General features: G+C 41.7%; 1 protein-coding gene across 1 annotated transcript in view; it reads left to right on the forward strand.

The window, feature by feature from the left end:
* KCNH5 (potassium voltage-gated channel subfamily H member 5) overlaps positions 1–15470 on the forward strand; it is a 295802-nt gene that overhangs the window by 230211 nt on the left and 50121 nt on the right. The window lies entirely within an intron of this gene.

A 15470-nucleotide genomic window follows, 5' to 3' on the forward strand; every position in this document is an offset into this window, starting at 1 on the left:
TAGCTTCTGGAGTCTGTGGCTCTGCTCTAAAGTGGATAGCAGCATGTTTCTTTGTGTTGTATGAATGTCGTGAAAGTGGGAATGTCAATCAAGATGGCTGCCTATTTTCTAGTCCCACTGCTCTTTTCTTCTAGTCTCATAATCGATTCACAAAGCTTCCTTTTCGCTAATTCTTTCAAGAATACCATCAGAAGGATGAATTAGCCACACTGACAAACCCTGTAAATAGATACAGGATTCCTTTACTGTGGTCCTGCTACAAATTTGATCTTCATTACCATTTGTTTCTTAATTGATGAGTGGAACATAATGTTGATATGCATAAATAAACCTTCTATCTCTGATTTATAGGTCAATGGGCATTGGCTAAGACTCTTTTATGGCCAAGAATGAATTACACATTTGGATAACTGCACTTAAGGAGCTTCACATAAAATGATTGCCTGTCTGCCGTGAAGTATTTTGGAATAACGATCCTTCCTTTCTACTAGCCACTTAAATCAAACCTTTATTGTAGTTAACATGAAGGCAAACAAGCCAGTCAAAAGAGAAATTAATGTCCACACTGTGGCAATGCAAAAACAAACAGAACTAAATCAGCATGCTTCTTGCTCAGGGTCCAAGAAATGGCTGGCTTGGCAGGAACGGGAATCCTACTGAGTTTTCAAACATTTGATCCACAGTAGAGTGATGTTTCAGTTCATGTGTTTGTTAACAAATTGTGACTGAATATCCAGAATATTGGGGCAAGTAAATAGCTGTAGAAAGCAGAGATGAACCACAGACTCCCTGTGTTCTGCAAGCTTCAAGTGCACACCGTGGGAATTACCAGCAGTCATTAGCCAGTGACGGCGGAGGGAGAGGGGCCCAGCTACGAAACAAATATAAACTGTTCTTACCTCCTGATGTTAGGGAACCCATAGTTCTTGGGTTCATACTCTGCCTTCTGCTGTGAGGCCCCCATCCACAAACAGCCATTTGAAGCTCTTCTATTCAGAATAACTCAAAATGAATCAGAATTGTAATTTTCCCTATTCTGTCATGTGATCTAAGCCCTTATTTATCATCATTACATTTTCTAAACACATACTGTCACTGTACTCTTAAAATTGTATTGTTTACATCAGATATCACTTGATATTTATAACGTTTTGTGACATAAGATGTGGAGTTATTTCTTCCTCTAACCATGTGAAGAAATCAGGACCAGGGGATTAGTAGTAAATAATCAATTGTCCTAGTTAGGGTTTCCATTGGTATGATGAAACATCATGACCAAAAGTGAGTTGAGGAGGAGAGAGTTGATTTCACTTCCACTTCCACATCAAAATCCGTAACTGACTGAAGTCAGGACAGGAACTCAAGCAGGAAAAGGGCCTGGAGGTAAAAGCTGATGCAGTGGCATAGAGGGATGTGGTTACTGGCTTGCTCCTCATTGCTTGCTCATCCTGCTTTCTTATAGAACCCAGGACCACCAAGCCCAGGGATGGATCCACCTACAATGGACTGGCCCTCCCCCATAAATTATTAATTAAGAAAATGTCCTACATCTAGAGTTTATGGAGGTATTTTTTTTTCAGTTGAGGATTCCTCATTTCAGATAACAGCTTGTGTCAAGTCGACATAAAACTAGCCAGCATACCAATAGATATGGATGTAAGGCAAAGTCTCAAGAAGGAATAATCCAAACAGATCACAAATAGAATATGTATTTCCTCAAAAGAAGTTAATAATAACGCTCTGCTTCCTCTTTATTTTGTGCAAGTGTTTGTACAGGTAACACACACACACACACACACACACACACACACACACACAGAGAAAGAGAGAGAGAGAGAGAGAGAGAGAGAGAGAGAGAGAGAGAGAGAGAGAGAGAGAGAGAGAGAGAAACACATTTTGTTTGGTATTAGAGCTGATAGCCTATATCACTGTGACTCTCCCAGTTTTAAAAAAAATTGAGCTACAGACCGAGAACTCTTGTTTGTTTTTAGTTTTGTAATCAGGATCTAGGGACCACATGCTGATGTCTACAGGTACTAGAAGTGGGCTGTGACAGCAAGTGCTTTTCCCCTTCCAAGTTTGTTATACACCGTACTGCTTTTTAATTTGTTTTCATAATCCCATCTCTCTGTTCTTAATGGATTATTTAGTAACTTGGCAAATTGTGAGAACAGGAAGCGTTGCCAGTCTCCGCCACTTCATTCTCAGCCAAACAAAATGTGAAAGAGAACTGTGAAAGAGTATCTTCCAGTGGTTAGTAGTGTGAACTACCATTTAAACAGCCTATTTTATACTGGTGGGCATAATGTATTTAATATCCGATAGTGTTGTTAATGCCAGCGTCCCACAAACAAGGCAGAATATCCATTTATACTACAAGACCATGAAGGTTCTGAGAGTGGGATTTACACCTGACAAAGCAGTTGTGTGGATCAAAGTCTGGATTCAAACAATTCTTTGACTTTATAGACTTCTCACAATAGCTGCCAGGCTTTTCCATAGACATCTCTCACAGACACATGGCCCATAATTTGAAGGACGTCTCATCTGCTCATTTACTTTATTCCCCATTGATTTACGAATTGAAAAAATAAGGTTGCTCTTGCTGTTATTAGATTGTGTTGAACAGTTGTCACTCTCTTCAATGAGCGAGACTATGTTCTTAGTGAGCTGTGGATCTCATAGTGACCATGGCCAACTGGGGGATCAGTGTTCTCAGCCATAGTACAGTGCACCTCTGGCCAGTATATAAATGATGTTGTACAGTGTATGGTTTTCAGTGGCTGTACTAGAGAGAAACTAGGTGATTCTTTCGTTGTTTGCCCTCATCTTCTTCCATACAAATGAGACTCCCTTTAGTAGAATGTTCAGTCTTAAACTCTTCTATTTAAAAAGTTCTTATAAAAAAAGATGTTCTGGAAATTTTATCCAAAAATTAGATCTGGGGTTTTAACTTTTTTTTTTGAGACAGGGTTTCTCTGTGTAGCCTTGGCTGTCCTAGACTCATTTAGTAGACCAGGCTGGCCTCAAATTTACAGAGATCTGCCTGCCTCTGCTTCCCGAGGGCTGGGATTAAAGGTGTGCGCCACTGCATCTGGCTTGGAATACCAAACCTTTTGAATCAAGGACCATACAGCAGAAACTTTAGGGTTTGTTTGCCAAAGTCAACTACTCAACTTCACCCTTGTAATGGTAGAGTGACTTCCTACACTAGTCAACCATAACAGAATATAGCCAGGAACTTCAATACTTTTTTTTATATAATACTCTTATCAAATACCAGAAATATAAATAAGGTAAAATAATTGTCATTTTACCCATGGGAAGGTAGAAGTTCTGAGACTAAAGTATATTATTAAATAAGGATTTTTCTGCCTGGTGATTTGGAAGCCTCAGTTGAGTGACTGGTCCATTTGGTTTCCTGGTGAGAACTCTCTTTGGACTTGGCAGATGGTTGCTTTCTCCCTGGTGGGAGAGGCAAGAATCAACTTTCTGCCTTTCTTCCCTTAAAGGGCCACTGGAGCAAACAGGCTAATAAACCGACACAACTGTGTTTCTAGAAACCATCTCCAGATGGGACTGGCTGCACATGGGTGTTATGTGTCAGCCCTTAGATGCAGAGGACTGGGAATTTGGGTGGATATGGCATTTACACAATTAGAACTCTTTCTACCTTGAACAGAAATCACATCTCCCTTATTTGACACCTCACCAGAGGGCCACCATAAAACAGCGACTATCTTATGAATAAGAGTGGCTATGGAGCCAGGCAGAGAGCATTCAGGAGCAAGGATAGACGGCAGCTGTTGTCAGGACTGGTGAGTTCACACAGAAGGTCAAAGTTCCTGCTTCTCACTCAGTTGGAAACTGCTTCATTGAGTGCCAGGCCAGTCTTCCTGGAACACGCGTGCGTGCGCACTTGCTTTGCTCACACACACACACACACACACACACACACACACACACACACATACACACACACACACATTTTATTTTTCATGCACATAAACTATATATATAATATGTGTGTATAAAATAAAATTAGTCTAGTAAATAATAAAAAATTAATAATAAAGCAAATTCATTTGATTAGTTCTAAAAGTTCTACACAAACAAATGAATCCATCAAAAAAAGCATGTTTGTTTACTTTTGACCCAACAGGTCGTGACCTAAATGGAATAAATTAATGAACTTTGGTATCATGGTATTGGAAGCCTGAGAGTTCTATTTGTAACCTGTAAACTTTGATAATAAAATCTTGTAATTTACTTATTTGGGGATAGGTTCCATCTCATGAAGTGGACCTTAAATCCAATCAGATATTGGTTGCCTACTCCCACAATATTTATGCCTAACACATAGATATTACATAGATGTTTTCAGATTTTGTCATGCATGTTTAAGATATTCCAAGATATTGTTTTGATTTTTGTTATTATACCTTATGCATTTAAAGCAAGTGTTCTGACACGTAAGCCTCTTGTGCAAAAGTCAGAGAGTGTAAACCGAGTTGCACAAAGGGCCCTGGTTGGTAGGCTGTTCTGTAATGAGAGCACCGTTTCCTGGTTTGTTATGAGCTTAGACAGAATTTGCAAAGGCATCAAATGAGTTTATTTATGTATTTATCTGTTTAACCAATTCAAGATGCTATTTCTGGTGATGATGCAAGAATGAATGTGCACTGAGTTTAGTACCACCTGCAGGTGTGAGTCAAAGCAGATAATTGGCTCACTCAGTGTGGGTGGTAGATTCCAAAGGATCCCCACTGGACTCTTAAATTAATTGTACTGATTAGTCTCCTTGGTGGCTATTCAGTAGAGTAAACCATTTCTATTTTAAAAAACAGATCAAACCCAGTAGAAATCACTGTTGTCCTTTGAAAAAGTTACTTAAACGGTTAACCCGGGGATTTTGATTTTAGATGATTCCGACCAAGCTGCTTAGTGAGTCCCTTTCTGTGCTTAATAGTTCATTCAAATAATGTGATTGTGTTATTTTTGTGGAATTTCGGTATAGGCCAGGCAGAAAATGCCTACCTGAGCCCTCCCCCAGAAACTGTATCCTTGGTGAATTTCATGGCTGACAACATCTCATGTGTACATCTTCTGCTCTTGCTGGAGGAACTAGAGAGACGATGCTGGTTACTTTTGCCTAGTGCTCCCAGCCTCGCCCACACACCTCTGGCTTCACCAGGCTTGCTTCACCAGGCTTGCTTTGCCAGGCTTGCTTTGGATGCTCAGGCTGCAGGAGAGACCATGGCCGTGATTGTAACTCTGTGCTGATCTTGTGATTTCTAGTCAGTTATTCAAACAGAGGGTAGTCTTGAGGACCAGTGGGGCACCATTTAAAAAGGTTAATAAGAAACCTGTATCCTCAAAGTTCCTCAGACCTGTACATACATTGGCAATTTTATTGGAACCCTTTTCTATTTAAAAAAAAAATTGACGAAGCCCACAAACATTGCATTTTATGAGTTTAGGAAAATGAGCCATTTAGAAATTGGTAGGTATATTTGTACATGAGGCTGTCAAGAGAATTTCATTTCCTTGGAGCTTAAAATAAATGTTACATTAGCACTTACGGCTACATTAAGCATGGCTGAGATTGTGAATTATTTCAGAATATTTTCTTCACTTTCAAGATAGTAGGAACATATTTCCCCCCAGAGTAACTTCTTAAATAAGAAGAGTGAGAAGCTTTATTTGCTATTTTCTGTACATAGTCTGATGAGACACTTTGTTGAAGTATGTTACAGAAAACACTGGTTGGAACAACGTGTATTCTGTTCCTACTAGTATCTATGGGGTCACTGAGGGAGAGGTCCAGTGTCTGCTGTCCAGAAGCCCACAGACTAGGGATCATCACAGACTCAGGAAGGTGTTAAGAAAGGCTGCACTCAGGCTTAAAAGGATGTCAAGGGGGATGAATCCAGTTTATCTCATGAGGTGGACAGGGAGAGTCTAGAAAGGTGATGACAACACAGACTTAGGATTTCATTGCAAAGAAAGGATTATGGAGAATAAACAAAGATTTTTGTAGATTACCTATTTTAATTTATTTCATTATGGATGAAAAATAAGACAAGGAAATGAATGATTCACTCAAGTTTGCTTATCAAGATAAGTGTCAAATCTTTCACTGAAATGTAAGCTCTTTAAATCTTGCATTCTCAGCATTTCTACTATTAAATGTAGATTAAAAGTCTTGGAGTAAAGGTGGAACCCTGAGGAACTTTCCCCTTTCCACAATAACACATTCATTGATATTGTCTTTGCTCCATTTTTAAAAAAATGCAACCATTTCTAGAACAGTCTAAAGATAATTTTTTAAAAGCTTTTTGTGGAAGATTATATAATTTGATGCTTGATTGTGCTCAGCCTTAAAAAAGAAGACAGTATGAGCTCACGTATGATTCAGTGATGTTAGTGTGTCTCACTGTGCTTCGGAACAAACAGAGAATCCCAAAGGAATGAGCAAGCAAGCAAGCAAAGCAAGCCGTATGCCATGGGGAGCACCCATGAGTAGGATTCCAACCTGTGCATGATCCAACATCAAGAGTGGATGTTGGCATCTCTGACACCTGCTTTGCAAAAGGCTTCACATTAGCAGGGGATGTGCCTTTCATATCAACATCATTGCAGAAGTGATGTGGCATATGACAAAATGCTGCATCATCAATGGCTTTGTACCATGCTCTTCTCTTTGCTATTATGTCAGTACTTTAGGAGCTATCCTGGCTATTACATCATTTGGAATAAATATATAGAATGAGAAGTTCTTATTGGGCAGGAAATATTGTTTATTAACCTTTACATTAAAAGTTATGCTGGGCAGTGGTGGCACACACCTTTAATCCTAACACTCGGGAGGCAGAGGCAGGAGGATTGCTGTGAGTTCAAGGCCAGCCTGGTCTAAAAAGTGAGTCCAGGACAGCCAAGGCTACCCAGAGAAACCCTGTCTTGAAAACCAAACAAAAAAGTTATGAAAATATAGACAAGTTATGAAAATATAGACAAATTTATCACCAAAGATGACAATTACAAGCACTAAAAATAATAAGAGGAAGGAAGAGTTATGCTTCTGTAGAACTGAAAAAGCCTTGAAACTTGCTCAGCTGGTGGCAGCAAAGCATATGGAGTTGGGTGGAGAATGGCTTTTGTTGGGAGCTGAGACCAAAATTACCATCCAGCCAATTCCAAAAAACTCAAAGGAAAATACTGTGAAGTAAATCATGATAAGAAAAAGACTATTAGCCCAAGGGGCATGTCCCACGAAAGCCTTCACTTACCAGGAAACTGAGACAGAGGGGAGGACATTCTAGTGGGACTCTAGATGAGAGAAGCATGGGAGAATGGCAAAGTAGAAGGCTCCAGAGGGTCCAAGAAGCCTACAAGTAGAACATTATGATAGGCAGATTTGGGCACAAGGGTCCCGCTCAAACTAAGGCACCAGCCAAGGACAATACAGGCAGTAAACCTTAAACCCGTACCCAGATCTAGACAATGGACAGAACCATCTCAATGGTTATCCCATCCCTTGTATCCTCCCATTCTTCCCTCCCTCCCATTTTCCCCCTTATTCCCCTTCCCTATGACTGTTCCTGAGGCGGATTACCTCCCCCTGTAAATGTTCATAGGGTATCAAGTCTCTTCTTGGTAACCTGCTGTCCTTCCTCTGAGTGCCACCAGGTCTCCCCCTCCAGGGGACATGGTCAAAGTCGAGGCACCAGAGTATGTGAGAAAGTAATATCCCACTCTCCACTCTACTGTGGAGAATGTTCTGTCCATTGTCTAGATCTGGGTAGGGGTTTAAGGTTTACCGCCTGTATTGTCCTTGGCTGGTGCCTTAGTTTGAGCGGGACCCCTGTGCCCAAATCTGCCTATCATAATGTTCTACTTGTAGGCTTCTAGGACCCTCTGGGTCCTTCTACTTTATCATTCTCCCATGCTTCTCTCATCTAGAGTCCCACTAGAATGTCCTCCCCTCTGTCTCAGTTTCCTGGTAAGTGAAGGCTTTCGTGGGATATGCCCCTTGGGCTAATGTGCAGATATAAGTGAGTATATACCATTTGAGTCTTTCTGCTTCTGGCTTAACTCACTCATTATGATCATTTCTAGCTCAATCCATTTGTCCACAAATTTCGGGAATTCCTTGTTTTTAATAGCTGAGTAGTATTCCATAGTGTATATGTACCACAGTTTCTTTATCCATTCTTCTACTGATGGACACTTAGGCTGTTTCCATGTTCTGGCTATTATGAATAAGGCTGCTATGAACATGGTTGAGCAAATTTTCTTGCTGTGTGCTGGAGCATCTTCTGGGTATATTCCAAGGAGTGGAATAGCTGGGTCTTGAGGAAGCCCTATTCCCATTTTTCTGAGATAGCACCAGATAGATTTCCAAAGTGGTTGTACTAGTTTGCATTCCCACCAGCAATGAAGGAGTGTTCCTCTCTCCCCACATCCTCGCCAGCATGTGGTGTCGCTTGAATTTTTGATCTTAGCCATTCTGATGGGTGTAAGATGGAATCTCAGAGTTGTTTTGATTTGCATTTCCCTGATGATTAAGGAGGTTGAGCATTTCTTTAAGTGTTTCTCAGCCATTTGATATTCCTCTGTACAACGTAAAACTTATCAGTAGCTTAAACTATGAAAATTTATTTATTCAAATTTACAGAGGCTAGAATCACAGAACAAAGGACAGAGACCATTCCTTTAGGGACCACCGTCTCACTTTGGACTCACATGACCTTTCTGCGACTGCTCTGCACAGAAGGAGTGATAGAGGTGGCTTTCTGGTATAAACGTCTATACACCTGCTCCTTACACTTAGCAACATTATGGCTTATGTCAGTTTACTTCATAGAAACTCTACCCAAAGCTCCACACCAGAAGTTATGTTTTCAATAAATGTATCTTAGGAGGATGTTAACAACTGATCCATACTCACCAAGGTTTATTGTTTTAAGTTAAACATGGAAAAATAGTTGAACCCAACAGTCAGAGCTGAGTGTGACCAAATGGCTCCAGATATACAGCAACACAACTATGTTGATTTTATAACTTTTGAGTTGTTCCTGGTCATGCGGTGACTGATGAAGACCCATTGACCAATACTCCTCAGAGGAACATAACTAGCAGACTAGATGCTTAGTTGTAAATGACGGAGGTATTGAATTTGGTTACGTGAGTGGAGACTGGCCATTTGCATGCTGGAGAAACAGAAGAACTTCGTGTCTGCTCAGTGCAAGAAACTGGAAGTGTCAGAACAGGGAGACCGATGATACAGTCCCAATTTGAGACTAATAGCCTAAAAGCACCCTGCAGTGTGGTTGATGTATTGATGAGTTTATAGGCTTCAGAGCTGGGGTTTGAGGTCCCAGGCAGGGGTTGCAGCACCGGATGCACTTGGTCAAGAAGAAGGAAGCTTGCACACAGTGGGTAGAGTCTTCATTTTTCACTGTTGTTCCCTCCCAATCTGCAGCCATTGGAAAGCGCTGAGCACACTCAAGAAAGGGTTTTCAACCTCCAGTCACTATCGTGCATGATAATCATTTTTAGAAATGCTCTCACAGACATCCAGAACAGTACTCTGCTAAAATCTAAGGCATGCAAATCTCAATCCAAGCAAGTTGCCAAGCGGGATAGACTATTACAACTTGGGTACCTGGTCGTGCATGCTTGTAATTCTAGCACTTACGAGGCCAAGGGAAGGAGAATTGGAAACTCAGGAATAGCCAGGCTACAGAACACACCCTATTTTCAACCAGAACAAAAAGAAAGAGGAAAAGAAAGAAAGAACAGGAGGAGGGTAAAATGATGAAGGAAAAAAGTAATCGCAACAGAACGATTCCCATTAAGCGAAAGAGAAATTCCCTAAAGAGTCATCGGATACAGCTTTGAAAAGCAGAGAGACAGGTGGAGAGGTGCTTACGGAATCCCCTTAATGCCAGAGCTTTACCCCACAAGGTGCTGTTCTTGAGTCTCCCTCACCAGAAGTTAGTTGGCAGGTTTAAGAGGAAGCAAAGTGCCCGCCAGCCCTGCGTTCGGTTCTGCCTGCAGGAGGAAACAGTAGCTGAGCTCCATGCTTGCACTGGTGTAAGCTTCGAACTCAGTAGCTGCTTTTCTTTCCCAGAATGCATGCTTATCCTGGTGATTCCAGTGTCCCAGAGTCTCTCCTTTGCTTCTGTGAGCATCGAGGTACTTTAGGCTTGTGAATGAAAACATGCTAGAATTGGCTACCAAACCTCCCCGAAGTACTCGCTTGGTGTGCACAGCTTGTGTGCTGTGCAGATTTCAGAAACTTATGCCAGCATCTCTGGGGAAATGGCGTAGGATGTGGGAGCTCCAGCTGCAGTGCTTTCTTTCCCGTTCCCACGATGACACCTGAATGACATATGACAGCTCCTCTGTTCCACAAACCCATTGATTTTAGCTGATGGAAAAAGACTACTAGGACATTGTCTATGCTTACAACCAAAGATAATGTTGCCTCTAGAAAAGTCTGGACTGTGTATTACACAGCACCTATGTCTATTTGTCTCATTGCACCGATTGTGGCAATTTGTTTTCCTGTCTGTATTCTGATCTTGCATCCAAACAGTGAACTCCTTTAAGTAGGCATTTTCTATTGCCAAAGGCCAAAACAGCATCTTCTGTATTGTGGAATACATGAGTGAACGAATGAAGCAGGAGCCTGCCCTTCTCCTGAGCACAGCCTCTACTTCAGCGATAAGAATACTCACTGGCCTCTGAAAACGCGCATGCGCGCAATGCCGTTGACAACTTTGGCAAAGAGCCTTATGAAACAGAATCATGAGAATGACCACTACTAATAGGTGTTTAATCACAATTAGAGTTAGCTTCCAGCTGCTCCTTCTAATCGTCTGTGCCTGCAGATTCTGCACAATCCTGCTGGGCTGGTGCTTTCGGGAGCTTCAGCATTAGGGAATTAGGATCCCCAGGGCTCAGGGCTGGGGCTGCGGAGCAGTGCCTGCCTCCAGGGCTTAGGTGCAGAAGACTCTCAGAAGAGAGTTTTCTCCCAGTTGCCTCGTGGGAATCTTTGCACCACGTTTGAATCTGAGCAGTGTGTACTTATTGCTGTCTTTACCTCAGCTGGTCATCATGATTACAAATTCACTCTGAACTCTATTCCGGGATATGATCTATAGAAACAACCCCCTTTGGGATGATGAAACCTTGGCCTCCCAGTTTACACACCGAGGCATTGCCCTGTTTGTAAGATGTGAGCCGGTTGGGAGAGGTAGACCTGGCCTTGCCTAAATTTTCCACCTCCAAGTTGGCTTTCATTTAAGCAACGGGGATTACAGAGGCAACTTCAGCAACTCTAAAAGTCTGTCATGTGCATTTAGATGAAGCAGAGACCTAATTACAGAGCCTTTTGAGTCCTTAAGCTGTTTCTATTTAGGGCTGTCTCTGTGTTGGTCCACTTCCAGACAGAATGAAGACTTTTCCACATTTAGTTGTGGGACAAAGGTTGACAGATCTTTCACCCTTCAGTATGCCTCTGGAGCAGTTGTTTAAGGACTGAATTTCTCAAATTTCAGAAGAAGGCATGAAGTCAGTCATTTACCATACTTTCCATTTCTAAAGTTTCTACCATTTCTTAATTCCCACCAATTAACATCAATGAGCGGACCACTGGAAGCTTGTCGGGCCACATGATGCTTGTCAGACCATCTGCATTTAAATGAAAGCATTTCTTTTGAATGAAAACACAAGACTTATATATGAATGCCAAGACTGTAATGTGTATAGTATTCTTTTTCCTTGGTGCCTTTAAGGATTCATTTGATTCTGAATAATACTATGTCCCCAGCAGAACATCTTCTGTTTATATTTCCTTATCATTTCTGGAACAACAACAACAAGAAGAAGAAGTCAATGAATATTCTCTCTGTGAGTGTATTGTACACTACAAGTAAACACAATATTTAGCTTGGATACTTTTTTAGTGGGCTCACATTTTAATATTTTCTTAAGAATAAGAAGAGTTCTTTGCTCTTCACCCCAAAACAATGTCTATACTCTACATGTGGTTTGTCACTTTAGGGACTTATTTCCTTTACTATATAAACTGACTCAATTGATCCACTTGTTTCTGCCCTTAGAGACATCTAGGAAAACATAGTGCTCAACAAATGTGAGCTTGAAAGACTTCCATACTGCTTTTGGGGTGGCCAAAAGGTTTAAGGGAACATATTATCAGAAGCATTTGCTGATTCTGAGGAGGATTTTCAGGTGTTTATAGTAAATTCCATCAGATTATCACCCATGGAGAGTAAAACAAATATAATACTTATAAATTATATTGCATATGCATGTGTATAGACTACTAAGGAGCTGAAAATGTATATTTTACAAGTGAGAACACAGAGAGCTGTATTTTACTGTACTGAATTTTTAATAGCTGACTACTCTGCCAAAAATAGGATCTAGGTTCATAGCATGCCCTTTTCCTTCCACCTGGGAGGTGCATTTTGGAGATTTTGGCATTCTACCGTAACAAAGTTTCCCCAAAGGTATCAAATCAAGCAGTTCCACTAAATAGCCAGAGACACGTAGATGACCCAAGGAAGTCACGGTAATTTTCTTGTGGAGAAAGGCATTCATTCCCCGTGCCTTCCTTCTCGACTCTGTTATCCTTGATTTGCTGGGTGCTTTCTGAAGTTGATGTTTGCTTTCGCCTAGGTTTCTTCTGTGCCCACAGTTTTACCCTCCAGAGAGTGACATTATCTGCACGAGGTCAGCAGAGGCATGGCCCCTTAGCAAGTATTCTGTTTGAAGGGCAACTTCAGAGTAAAAGCCTCAACTGCTACGTCCATTTTCCCTTAAGAGCAGCACACACAGGGAATACAAGGCATTGGATTCTGACCAAATTTGCTTGCTTTAGCCAGCATATTTGTAGTTATTATAGGAATGGCCGTGTATGGAATCACAACTACAAGAATAATTAATATTTATTCCAGATCCTTTGAAAAAAATCCAGTTCTCCTTGGCAGGAAGCTATATGCCTCATCTAGAACAAGAGAATATAGCATCTTTAGTGCTTGGATTTCACACACCGAAATGGTTTGAGAGGTCCACTCAGTCTTGTGGAGTGTGCTGCCACTCAGCAGAGGGTCTGGGCCAGTAAAAAGTGAGAGGGGATCCAGCCTGGTGGATTTATGACTACCAATTCAGACCAACTTGTTTGGAATGGCTTGATATCTCCTGGGCAGGATGTTGATGGTAGGGATGGAGCGAAGGAACGTGCCTTCAGGGAGCTTGTCACTTTCCTTCTAGTGTCACCATGTTGTCCAAAGTGAACAAAATAACTCCCAAAATGCATGTCTGTTCTAGCACTGGAGTCATGAAGGTGGACTTGGTAGTTTGGCAATGGGTTTCTCTAACCCATTCCATCTGGTACGTTCCTTCAGAGGGATGGTTTGTTTGTTTGTTTGTTTAGTCTGTTTGCTTTGCCTTTTAATTTTGAACCAATCCTATGGAAGTTGATGGCAGTGATAAAGCATAGGAAAATGAATGTGTTAGAGTGAAAAGCAAGAAGCTATGCATCCTTTATGTTGATATCCTGTGAAACAAGCTCCATCATCTTGGCTCTAGCTCTGCCCCTTCCCTGCCCCAGGGCTCAGCTGTGGCCTTATTCCATTCTCCTCTCATGAGCTCCAGCTGTACATGGCGTCTGCTTTCTTCAAGCCCCCACACAAGCAGCCACAGCCTGTGTTCAGTATCTTCTGCATGCTGCGTTTAAGGCTCAAATGAGGTACTGCACAGACACTGTCTTCCGAAACCCACTGTTGAGTTCTCAAACATGCATTCTCTCTATTGTCTACCTCACTGCTCTCTGCACTCGAGTCGTATTATTATTATGAATGGATAAGAACATTTGAGGGCTCATTTGTCTGGTGTAGTGTGTGCCACTTCTCTTTCTGCTCGTTATACTTGGTGCCTGTAAGAGAGTTAAGTATTGAGAGGAAGGTAACAGACAGACGTGAAAATGGATTGGAATGCTCCCTCCTCACTTTTCTCTTTATTCTCCTCTTATCTCCTCTTTCTTTTACACTTTCTGCTCTCTCTCCACATCTTTGAATTTTCTTCTTTGTGGTGGTATTATGGACAGAATCTAAGGCCTTAATTCTGAAAAATGCTAAGATGATTGGAATGTACACACACACACACACACACACACACACACACACACACACACATTTTTCAATTTGTGTATTCACGTTACATCCTGGTTGTAGCCCTGTACCTCCTCTCCTCCCAGTCCCAATTTCCCTCCCTCTCCCCCATTTCCTCTTCCCTATTACTCCGAAAATGGATTCCCATCCACTCCACGTCATGAAGTTGCATCAGAACTGAGTGCGTCCTCTTCCGCTGTGGACTGGTAAGGCAGTAACACCAGGGGGAAGTGATCTAAAAGCTGGCAATAGAGTCCATTTCAGAGACAGATCCTGCACCCATTATTAGAGGACCCACATGAAGTCTGAGCTGCCCATCAACTACATCTGTATACGAGGCCTAAGTCCAGTCCATGCATGGTACTTCAGTCTACACAAGCTCCTCTGAGCCCTGGTTAGTTGGCTCTGTTGGGCTTCTTGTGGAGCTCTTGTCACCTCCAGGTCCTATTCTCCTCCCCCTCACTTTCCCACAAGACTATCTATGCTTCGTCCAGTGTTTGGCAGTGAGTTTCAGTGTGTGTTTCAAAGCGCTGCTGGGTGGAGCCTCTCAGAGGATATTGTGTCTGCAGGAATGTATCTTTAATAAGAATGTGCAGATATCACATTTTTGAAAGGTTAGAAAATCATTTAAGAATTATAAACAGAAAATGTATAGTTGACTGGAGAATGGTACGAGCAAATACACTTTAGTTGGCTAAAACTTCTGAAATAGTAAAGGAGCATCATGATGTTTGGGGTTCTCTAGGAGGCAGCTCGACAATTTCTCTCCCTGGTGCTAGGCTTGTCATTTGGGATGAGTCTTTAGTTGTTTGTCTGCATAGGAAAATGGAAGAGTCTCAACAAGACAGGAGAGGACAGGAGAGGTGGACCAGGGCTCACTTTCAAATTCAGACATAATCCAATCCTGCTTACACTCACAGTCAAATAATAAAGTGGTGACCTTTTCTGACAGGATTTTTGTATGCATCAATGAGATGCACTGAGAACCACAGAGATATTGTGGTTTTTGAGCTTCCAAAAGGAAGTCTTTCTTTGGCTGACGTAAGCAGTAGCAATGGCCACTTGCAAAGCACCAGTCAGGAAGCAGAGCCTCTGTCAGTACCAAGTTCTCAATTGCGCTGGTGACACTGATGAGTTGACTTCGGCAAGGGCTGTAATATTAAGTTTAGCCTAGGCTCGTTTGACTCATGAAGTGCAGTGTTCCAGTGTTGGTTAGTGGAAAGACTGCTTTGTTCTGGTTTGCTGCTGGCACTAACATCAGCCACG

This window comes from Acomys minous (genome assembly GCF_964271855.1).
Source record: "Acomys minous genome assembly, chromosome: 8".
NCBI lineage: Eukaryota > Metazoa > Chordata > Mammalia > Rodentia > Muridae > Acomys > Acomys minous.